Source organism: Aphelocoma coerulescens, chromosome 3 (genome assembly GCF_041296385.1).
Source record: "Aphelocoma coerulescens isolate FSJ_1873_10779 chromosome 3, UR_Acoe_1.0, whole genome shotgun sequence".
NCBI classification, from domain to species: Eukaryota; Metazoa; Chordata; class Aves; order Passeriformes; family Corvidae; genus Aphelocoma; species Aphelocoma coerulescens.
Window position 1 is genome coordinate 111,897,264 of NC_091016.1, and position 9,540 is coordinate 111,906,803.

At 39.3% G+C, this 9,540-nt stretch overlaps 1 long non-coding RNA gene across 1 annotated transcript in view; it reads right to left on the reverse strand.

Moving 5' to 3' along the window:
- Positions 1–9,324, reverse strand: part of LOC138108656 (uncharacterized) — a 170,391-nt gene extending 161,067 nt beyond the window's left edge. Inside the window, exons 1-2 of the long non-coding RNA XR_011150042.1 lie at positions 9,020–9,324; positions 2,280–2,362 (exon numbers count right to left, since the gene is read on the reverse strand). This is a non-coding gene — a long non-coding RNA (uncharacterized lncRNA). The remainder of the gene's footprint in view (positions 1–2,279; positions 2,363–9,019) is intronic.
- Between the last annotated feature and the right edge of the window lie 216 nt (positions 9,325–9,540).

Below are 9,540 nucleotides of genomic sequence, written 5' to 3' on the forward strand. Positions count from 1 at the left end.
ATGCGCGGCGTCTCTTTCAAACAGGGGCTGCCGGTGAAAGGGTGGGGATGGCTCTAGATAAGCTTCCTGATCCACTTCCACTGAGACACTCGAAACAATGGGGTGGCAGAGCCGTTTGCAGGCAATGGGACACGCACATCGGACTACACCCCTTCCTCTTGGATGAGGTTACGTTATGGCTGCGCTCATCCGGATAGCCCCGAGCCTGAGACCGCCGGCTTGTCCGGGGCTGTGTCCGGAGCTGACGGCAGCGTGGGCACAATGCAACACCCCAGCCCTCAAATCACAGCGGTGAGAGAACAACCCAGCAAAAATCCTACCAGCAAAAGTAGTAGTGACACAAAGAGCCGTCCCCGCCCTCTGCTGAGTCTCACAGGTCTGCAGTACCAGTTTACGGTCCTGCCTGTAATCTTTTCAGATCAGCCCAAACTGGATGCTGCTCCATTCTCTTGACAGGTTTTGTTGGCTTGTTTTTAATATTCATGTCACAAAATCTGGACCCCAGGCAAGACTACAGGGGGAAGTAGCTAGTGCTGTATCCTCTGTAGGAGCATCTAGGACATAACACAGGCACAGCCTCATTATGCAGTCACCTCAGCACAGCACCAGAGTGGGGTCGGCCGCCAGCACAGGATATTTCCACCTAGCTTGGATATTCATGGCAACAACACACATTACTATCTAGGGAAAAAAAGATCCCTTGTAACTAACAGGTGTTTATCCTACTTCAAGCTCTGTTTTCCAGGCAAAACTGTCTTGGTTGGGCAGTTTTAACTCTTTCAGGTAGGTAGTAGGAATATTTTCAGCTATGACTGCAGTATTCACATACTCCAAAACTTACATGCGAAACTGCATAAATCTCAAAATAAAAAGAGTAAGAACAGCAAGAACTGCATTAAGAGAAATCTCCTGCCAGACAAGACTGATCTGTATCTAATATTTCTAAAGGGGTTTTATACTTGCAGAGAAAGTTATTGAACTTTCTTTCATCGCTTGAAAGTAGAACATTTTGAAATGGAAATGGCAAGGAGAAAAAAAGATCCAAATATGACTGCCTTTTCTGACATTATTTCTTCCATTCTGTGCTGCAGTTTCTCCAAAGTGCCATTAATATATGTAGGCTGAATTAAAATCTAGAGCAAAATGTCACAGGTAGCCAAATTTAAGCTCTGACCATTCATTTAAATGTGTGGTATACCAGGGGTTTTCATTAACACTTCACAGATTTGTCAAATAAAAATCAAACTAAACTAAACAAATTGATTTTGTCATTCTGATTCCACTGGCATCTCAGAAAAAACAACTGTCACCTCAAAACATGTATACACACACACACACACACATACACACACACAAACCTGGAGATTCCTGTAAATTTTTTCATTTCAGCTAATGTTCTCAGGTGAAGGTTCACAAATCCCCATGCAAATGGAGGTATTTTCCTCCTGTAAAACACATGGTTATATTGTGGAAATCCCTTGACACTGTATGTTGTGTGATGGTTTGCACTGTTTGCATCCCCAGGCTTCAGAAACAGGAAGGAGTGATTTAGGAAAGTATCACTATGTTCTTATGCTGTTCTCATGTACCTGCATGGTCAAGGTCAGGGGAACTGACTGGGGTCAACCCATGGCCATCCTTTTGCCAGGTGACAGCAGAGCTCTAAAGAAACTGTAACTGTTCTCACTGTATATACCAATCTTATTTTAGGTTCTATTTCGGTGTGCATTTTAATTTATAATGAATGTAAAACCTGTGATTCTCATGCTCCAGAATCCTTTGGGGATCAGCACGATCTTGGTCTTTGTCTTCAGGCCATCACAGTCATCTTCCTGTATCCTTACTCAAAACTAAAGTCTTTCCCAGAAGATTACATGTTCGTATGACCCAACACTTATATTTACAATAATTTTAGATAATATCAAGATAGAAAAATAGATAATCCTCATGTTTTGGACATATGCTAAGGAATTATTGTTAAAAAGAAACTTTCCTTTGGGCAAGTTTCATTATAATTGGCCCTTTGCAGGAATTCTGACACTTTCTTCTAAAGCATCAGGAATCAACATCAGAAAAGAAATATTGCAAAAGCCTTCTTTTCCAAGGATTAGAAGAAAAGCTTCCCAAATGTCTCAAGAGACTGAAATAGAAGATAAAATTATGCTATATAAAAGATGAGATGTAATTTTAAGACAGGCAATGCAAAGTCAATATCACTCTTTCAAAACTTCCAGGCAATCATGATCTTCAGACTGACTTGGAAAAGAGAATTAACTCACCTCAGGCATACACTTCTAAGGAAATCTTGTAGGAATGTCTGTCCATTACTGAGGTTAACTGGATGTTAGTGCTGGTATTATTTCTATGAAAAAGGGAAAACAGAGGCATTCTAAGTGTCAAATCAGCCAGGTATCTTACCTTGACAGGCTATGTGGAGGCCCTATGGAAAAAGTCTTTTAACATCTTTTGTGATACAGGTTAGAGATACTCTGCAGATAATGGGTTTATGTGGCAAGTTGCATTTTATTATGACAGTATGAAGAATTCAAATTAAAAATCATGCAGCCTTGAAGGGGTGAACACAAATGTAAACTGCTCCAAGAAAACAAAAGAATTCTTTAGGGCATTTTGTATGTAAATGTTATTTGGGAGATTTAAGACTATTTAAACCTACATCTAGGAAAATGAGTTAACAGAAACATGGAAGCAACACTTCACTTCTGGACTCAGAAAAGCCTTCTTGAATAAACTTAAGAAAATTCCACTAGCAGTCATAGATGTCAAATGGTCAGTCATACCTATTGGAACAGAAAATCTCTATGTCAGCAGGGAAAAAAGAAAATTTAAAAGCACGTCCAAAGAACTTCCATAGCAGACATAAAGCCCTCATAGGGACACTCTGTTTGCCAGCTACGACTGTGTTGCCAAGGCAGAAGCATAACCTGGAGCGTCGAACCAAAGCAAAACTCCTCTCTGGGAAGCCCTGTCCTGATGGGGAGAATAATTGCCATAACAGCACAGACAACCTCAACATGAAATGTGACCAACACTACTAGAGCTCCTGAACCAGCAGCTTGGAATGGAGTTATGAGTATATTGATTTTACTCTGTAAACGTATTTCCATACTCTGTAACCTGTTGTTTGACCCTTATATTAGTAGAAGAAATCAGCACATTTAGCCTTAACTTGCAATAACCATGAAACAACACCCACAGACTGCCCTGTTCTAGGGGGACAGCAGAAAGACCTAGTTTATGATGCCTCCTCAATTAACGTGACCTCAGGTCTGTGCTTCAAATCACATCAAGCAGGGATCTGACCCTGGCCTCAGGGAAGCACTCAAACCACTAGGCTACTGTGGACCCGCCAAGCTGGAAAATAAACCTCAAGAAACCTCTCCTTAAAGCCAAGAAATAATGTCAACAAATATTTGTCAAAACAAACAGCTACAAAAAGTTTCAGTTTCAACTCATCAGCATTTTTTGAATGAAAAAGATTTGTGGAAATATCCTACCCAGCTCTAGATGCTTTTCCTATCATAGGTACAGAATAAAATGAGACAGAAAGCATTTCTGAGGAAAAGTTATCTACAGACAGATGGCTGAGCTGTGACCCAGATTTTCTCTACACCAGTGGAAACCTGAAATAACCCTATGGAGTACAGAAAGACAAAAACCACTCTGGTATCTCAGCTGTGACAGGACTAGCTGTTCAAGAGCCACAGCTTGGGTTCTCTATATTTTTCTATTACTAATGCATGTTTCTTACAAACTGTGGGGGAACCTTATGCTTCCTACACTATGCACTACTCATTGGGGAGGGCAAAGGAGGTAAAGATGTCAATGGCAGAATCCATGCACATACCTTGACAGTTAAGTAGTTCTGCCTCAAGATAGCATTTGTATAGAAAAGACCTATTACAAAAAATTTATTTTTCTACTGAAGAGTCATTGCTAAGTTAAGTATAATTGGACTATCAGTTTTATAGTCATGCTATCTTAATTTAAGAAAACCAGTGATGACAAATTGTTATTCACAAAACTCAATTGTCTTACCAGAGTATTCCAACCTGTGGCCCAGAGCAGAATGAATGGCATTTTCATTGACCTTAAGCCAGCATGCTGTGAAGAACCTCAGCACAGGAAAGATGGATTTAACTTCACAGTAAAATGAAATTCTGCATATTTTTCATGTGTATGAACTCTGCTTCTGTTCGGTGCACTGTGAAAAGCACTATCTAAATTGATAATAGATTCTTCTATTACAGTCATTTATATCTCTGTGTGGTTCGGCAACCATTGACAACATTCTACATCCTTTGACTAATTGAAAAAAAAAAAAGAAAAAAATCAAGTCACCTCCACTGTACTAGTTACCAAATTTAAACCATAAAAACCCACTAGGGCAACAAAACCCTAACTGTTCTTTATCCTCCTGATTCCCTGCTAGTCTGCCCAAATGATGGCCTTTGCATTGAAAAAATGAGGGATAGGAAGGACATTTCTGCTGTTATATCTAAGTTACCTTAACATTTGTTTCTGTGGCTGAGATTGTCCCAGTCCTTAGCAGTTTTTCATCTATTGTCTACATATTGTTCCTGCTAGGTCCAGCCCAAAAATCAAGTTTAGATAATGCCAGCTAGATCAGACTCCATGTAGAACGTTTCCTGAAGGAAAGATGATCCCCTTTTTTATTCTCTGTTGTGTGATGGGTCTAGGTTAAGGTTCTTTCTGCCTAGAGGTAGCTATGGAACCCCAATATGGAAAACTGCATTTTTGCTCAAGAGGTATAGGAAAGCTGTGTGAGGGGAACACTTGTTTCAGTAGGTTCTTTTTAAGTTCTTTCACCTCAGGTTGAATAGCGAAGTATTAATCACAGCAAAAGAGACTGGATAGTGACAAAGGGGACTCAAAAATTACCTTGTAAGGAAAGCCACAGGAAGACAAAGGCTGACTCAGCTCTACAGAGGACCCAGAACATATGAATTCTGGGAGGGTAACTCAGTTCCAAATTCTGATGGCTCAAATGTCTACACGTGAACCAGTTTCTAAACTTCTGATGTAATCAATAATGTTTAGAGAGAAATTTCAGTCATCCTGAAGCAGACACCTATCCCAGTAGGCTAAAGACCAATTTGGACTTTGCTGTATATAACACAATCTGAGCTAGCAAGATCACCTGTGTCCTATTCTGTATGTGCAGACTCTCAGACGACTGCCCTGGTTTCTCTCACCTTGTAGTCAAAGAGAAGCTTACACCACTTCCTCTTCCTCATGCATTTGTAGAGACCAGCACAGTGTGCATGATCAGTGAACACCTACCCAACTAGGTCGGGAAGCAAAATAAGACACAAGCACCCTAGTTCATGGATCTCAAGGAGGCCTCAGCTGCAGTGAGTCTCAAAGTTGTTAGAATTTTGGGGGAAGTGAGAAACAGGTTAAAATTGAGAATAGGTCAGACTAGATCTTCTGCAGTTTCCATTGCTTGGGAGAGGAGAGAAGGAATTAAGTCAGCTGACCAGAGCACGTAACACAGTCTGTTATGCAACCAGACTTTTCAAGTGCAATGCTCTGAGGTAAAAACCCATCAATATTAGATTTGCCTACACATTTGTGTCCTAAGGAGATTTTTGTTATTTGGTCACATTTGCTGCATTTTACTGTTCCTTATAAAATCTTTAATCCTTGTATGAAATATTTTAAATTATAAATACTACATTTACAAGAGAATTATTCAATTTTATTAAATAGTCCCAAAACTGTTTTAATTATTTTGCACATTCTTACAGCATCCTTCACCAATACATGCCATCCCAAAATAACTTAAGAAAATTTTTAAGATCTATCAGTATCTATTTATGATCTCTGATTTGCTTCTGATTGTATAACTATTTGCAGCAATTCCTCAAAACAAAGCTCCACTCCCCATTGCATCTTGCACTGTCACACATTCTTTCTTTAATGTATGTTGCCAAGTAAATACCTCTTCTTTATTAACAGAATATAAGTACCTCTTTTCTCATAAAAATTTGCTACCTAGGAAAAACACAAGGTAAATGATTTAACTTGCTTTATTGTAAAACTTTTTTTGTGTGTGTTTGGATGCATGTTTCATACCGTACACTGTAAAACAATATTCAGTGTGTGGTAAATGTATACCCTCTTATACAGAATAGTAAAAAAGTTGATAAATAAAAAATAGAATGACTGTCCTCATAACATTTCCTAATAAGCCAAGACAAGGGCCTGTTTTATGCTCAGCTCTGCTTCACACTTGCTAGGCCTTCAATAGAAAGTACAAAATCTGGTCTAATGCCTTTAAACTCCTTTAATTCTCTCTGTAGAGGCAGAGAAGGAAAAAGTCACTGCCACAATAAAGCTCTTGGGGAAGTATCAACTGACATCATTTGGGGACAGTGTCTTAAGTCAGGGGTTTTGGCAGTATTAAAAACAAATATAAACCCTGGTGACAGTAATTTCATTCACAGGCTTAACCAAGGTACAGTCCAGTCCAGTTAACACAGAGTCTACTGCAAAACTACTCACTTTAGCTATCTGAACATCACTCAGGGAGACATAAAAATGCTTTTAGAAAGCTACCCAGGAGAACACCTGCAAGCTGTGGGAAGAAGGAACACCTGTTCCACTCTACTGAGAATGGAAGTCAGCATCTTTCAGTGTGAAACAACCCTTTCTTCAGATCAAAAGCAAAGCAGAAAGACAGTAAGTTATTTGTGTGGAACTAGCATCAACACAGCGATAGAAGCAGCATGCTTGGAAGCATTTACACTGAAAAAACCCAAACCCAACCCACTTGAAAACAACCCTGAAATGGAAGCTTCTACAATGATTTCAATAGAGCCTTTGTAGTATTACAAAGGAAGAAGTAGACTTCAAGTATAAAATTGGGTTTAACACACAGAAAGTAATTTGCTTCTTACTTTTGCTGTCTTCTGAACTCCCCCCCTCCCCTTCTTTTTTTCAGTAATTCACATATTAAAAAAATTCCAGTGCTATTCATGCAGAGTGCAAAATGACACACATTTGAACCAGAAAGGGTGGGTCCTTTCCCAAGGGTCTTATATTAGAAAGTCATCCTTTTCTCCTCTAAAATCAAGCTGCTTCTGATGAGAAATGGTGCAACAGGTTAAACAGCACATGAAGTTCCATAGAAGTGTTTATTAGGACTAGCTCATTCAAATCCTCACGGTACCTTACATAATATATAAGCTCTCACTGTAGATGTTTTCCCTGAAATAAAATTAGCTAAGGAAGCTAAAAATAGCCGGAGTCATTACGAGGCAGCGTAAGTTTTCAGGGATCTAACTTTTCTTCTCCTCAAACTAATATGTCCCCAGACAAGTCATTTGCCACCTGGTGACCTTTTTAGTACAAGAATTTGCATAAGACTAAATTTAAGTTCCTTAACTATAAAATCATGACAAGTTTTAAGAGATCTCTATTCTCCTTCTTTGTGTTGGGGTGAAAGGTGATTTCTTGCTCAAAGAAAGAATAAGGTTAAAGAATGTTCTACAGTGGAAGATAAGAAATACCAGTAAAATTTAGCACTCTCATTTATTTCCTTTCTTTTTTAAACCTGTCTACTGGACTGTCCTGTACTTGAAGAGGAGGAGAAGCAGATTACGACTATAAATTTATTTGTCTGCACAGGTTGAACTAACATTTACAAATTAAACATCATAAACTTCCAAGATTTTAAGAATGCTTGACAAAATAAGACAGAAGAAGAATCTATATTTCTGTAAAGGGGAACAGTCTAGCTTTTTGCAAGAACTTATAAACGTAGTTTCACATAGAACTGGTATAGAAATGAGGAGAATTATGTATAATGCATTTGCCAGGTGAGCAGCAAAGTACCCTGAAACAAAAAAAATATTCAAAGTAGTTTAACAGATAAACTCTTAATTAAAGAGTGCTGATTCCAGTCACCTGTGAAAATGAAATACTGTCTTTAACATATGTTATGCAATATGTCAACAGTTGAAATGTGCTCTTTCTTCATCAGTTATTACAGTCAGGATATTTTTAACTGTCCCTAGTACCTGAGTGGCTAATGTTTAACTAATGATTTCACTCTGGGAGGTCCCAGATACTTCCAACAAAAGCTAGTAAAGGCAAGCTGGATTTCACATTTCAGCTTGGCCTCTCCTACTTAGCATCTAAAATCTCATTTGCAATATTTTCCAGTAAAGGTCTATGCATTTTACATACATACAAAATTATATAAATATACAACTCTGAATCATTATTTTACCAGCATAGTTGCACAAAGCAAAACCAAACCAAACCAATCAGCCCAGGTCTTAGTAATGTGTCTTCAAGGAAGCATTGATGGAACTGATCATCCCTAAAAGCAAAGTTGTTCTGGATTGCTAATGCTTGCAAAATTTCTGCCATTTTTAGTTTCCCTTTTGAATATTCAAACTTTGGGGCAGATGTGACAAGGTAAAGGAAAAGGCTAGAATTTTTTTATATGATTATATTTTAAGGGTTTTTTTCAGTAATATAGAGATCTTTACTGTTCCTCCTAACTGTATAGTCAACTTACTACTTCCCTATGTTTTTGATGCCTTCAGTAAATTTAGACTTGGGCCCCTCTTTTTTTGAGGCTAGCACAGCAGTGTCTGTGCCCAACATAAACAGAAAAGTATTATGTAGAGCTCATGTCCATGCCTTCACTTTGTCTCCTTGTATCCAGGTACTTGACCTGTGGCTGAACTGCCTTTTTAGCACATGAATGAGGTGAAAATTTATGCTTCTGCAGCCCAAAGCAAAGTCTTTACTCTTCTTCTCAAGATATATTGAAGTAGTGAAAATAGCCCTCAGTGTCGTATGAACTGCAAGTTGTGCTCTCCTCAATAGCAGCAGGGAGAACGTTGTTTATTTCGTGGAGGGTATTTGAAAGCAGCAGCCTGTGCACTGCACCCTGTGCCCTTGGCAGGACACATGATGCTCTCACAGAGCTGTGGAGGGAGGGTACAAAAAGTGTAACACTTACACTGGCTCCAGTCAAGTTGTCCTCTAACTCGGCACCTGGTCCCAGGAGGTGGAGAATCCTGGTTGACCTGCCCTTGGCTACAGCCGAACTATTGGGACAGTACCAGAAAAAGAAAGCTTTCTAGAAAGAATGCTTGCTGTGTTGAGCCCAGTTGGGCAGCATCTAATGGTTCTGGGATTGCAGTGGTGCAAGTGGCTCTAATCACTGTCTCCTGAGAACTCAGACACTGAGCTGTGGTGGCCAGCAACCCAAATTTAGCATGTAACTTTCAGTTAGGGTGAGAACCCATGATTCCCTTGTTCTGCTTTTTGCATGTTTTCTCCCAATTGGTTAATGTTTTCCTCTCACTGTTTTATGTATGAGGTTATGTATATTAATTTCCCTTCTTTAGCATGTATCAGTTCTAGAAAGTTCTTTGTTCCCCAGTGCCCCATTGGATCCTTCCCTAAGTCCCTCCTATGTGTTGTTCCCATTGGTTCCCTTCCTGTCAACCCTGCCTACTTGCCCCTATCCCATTGGCT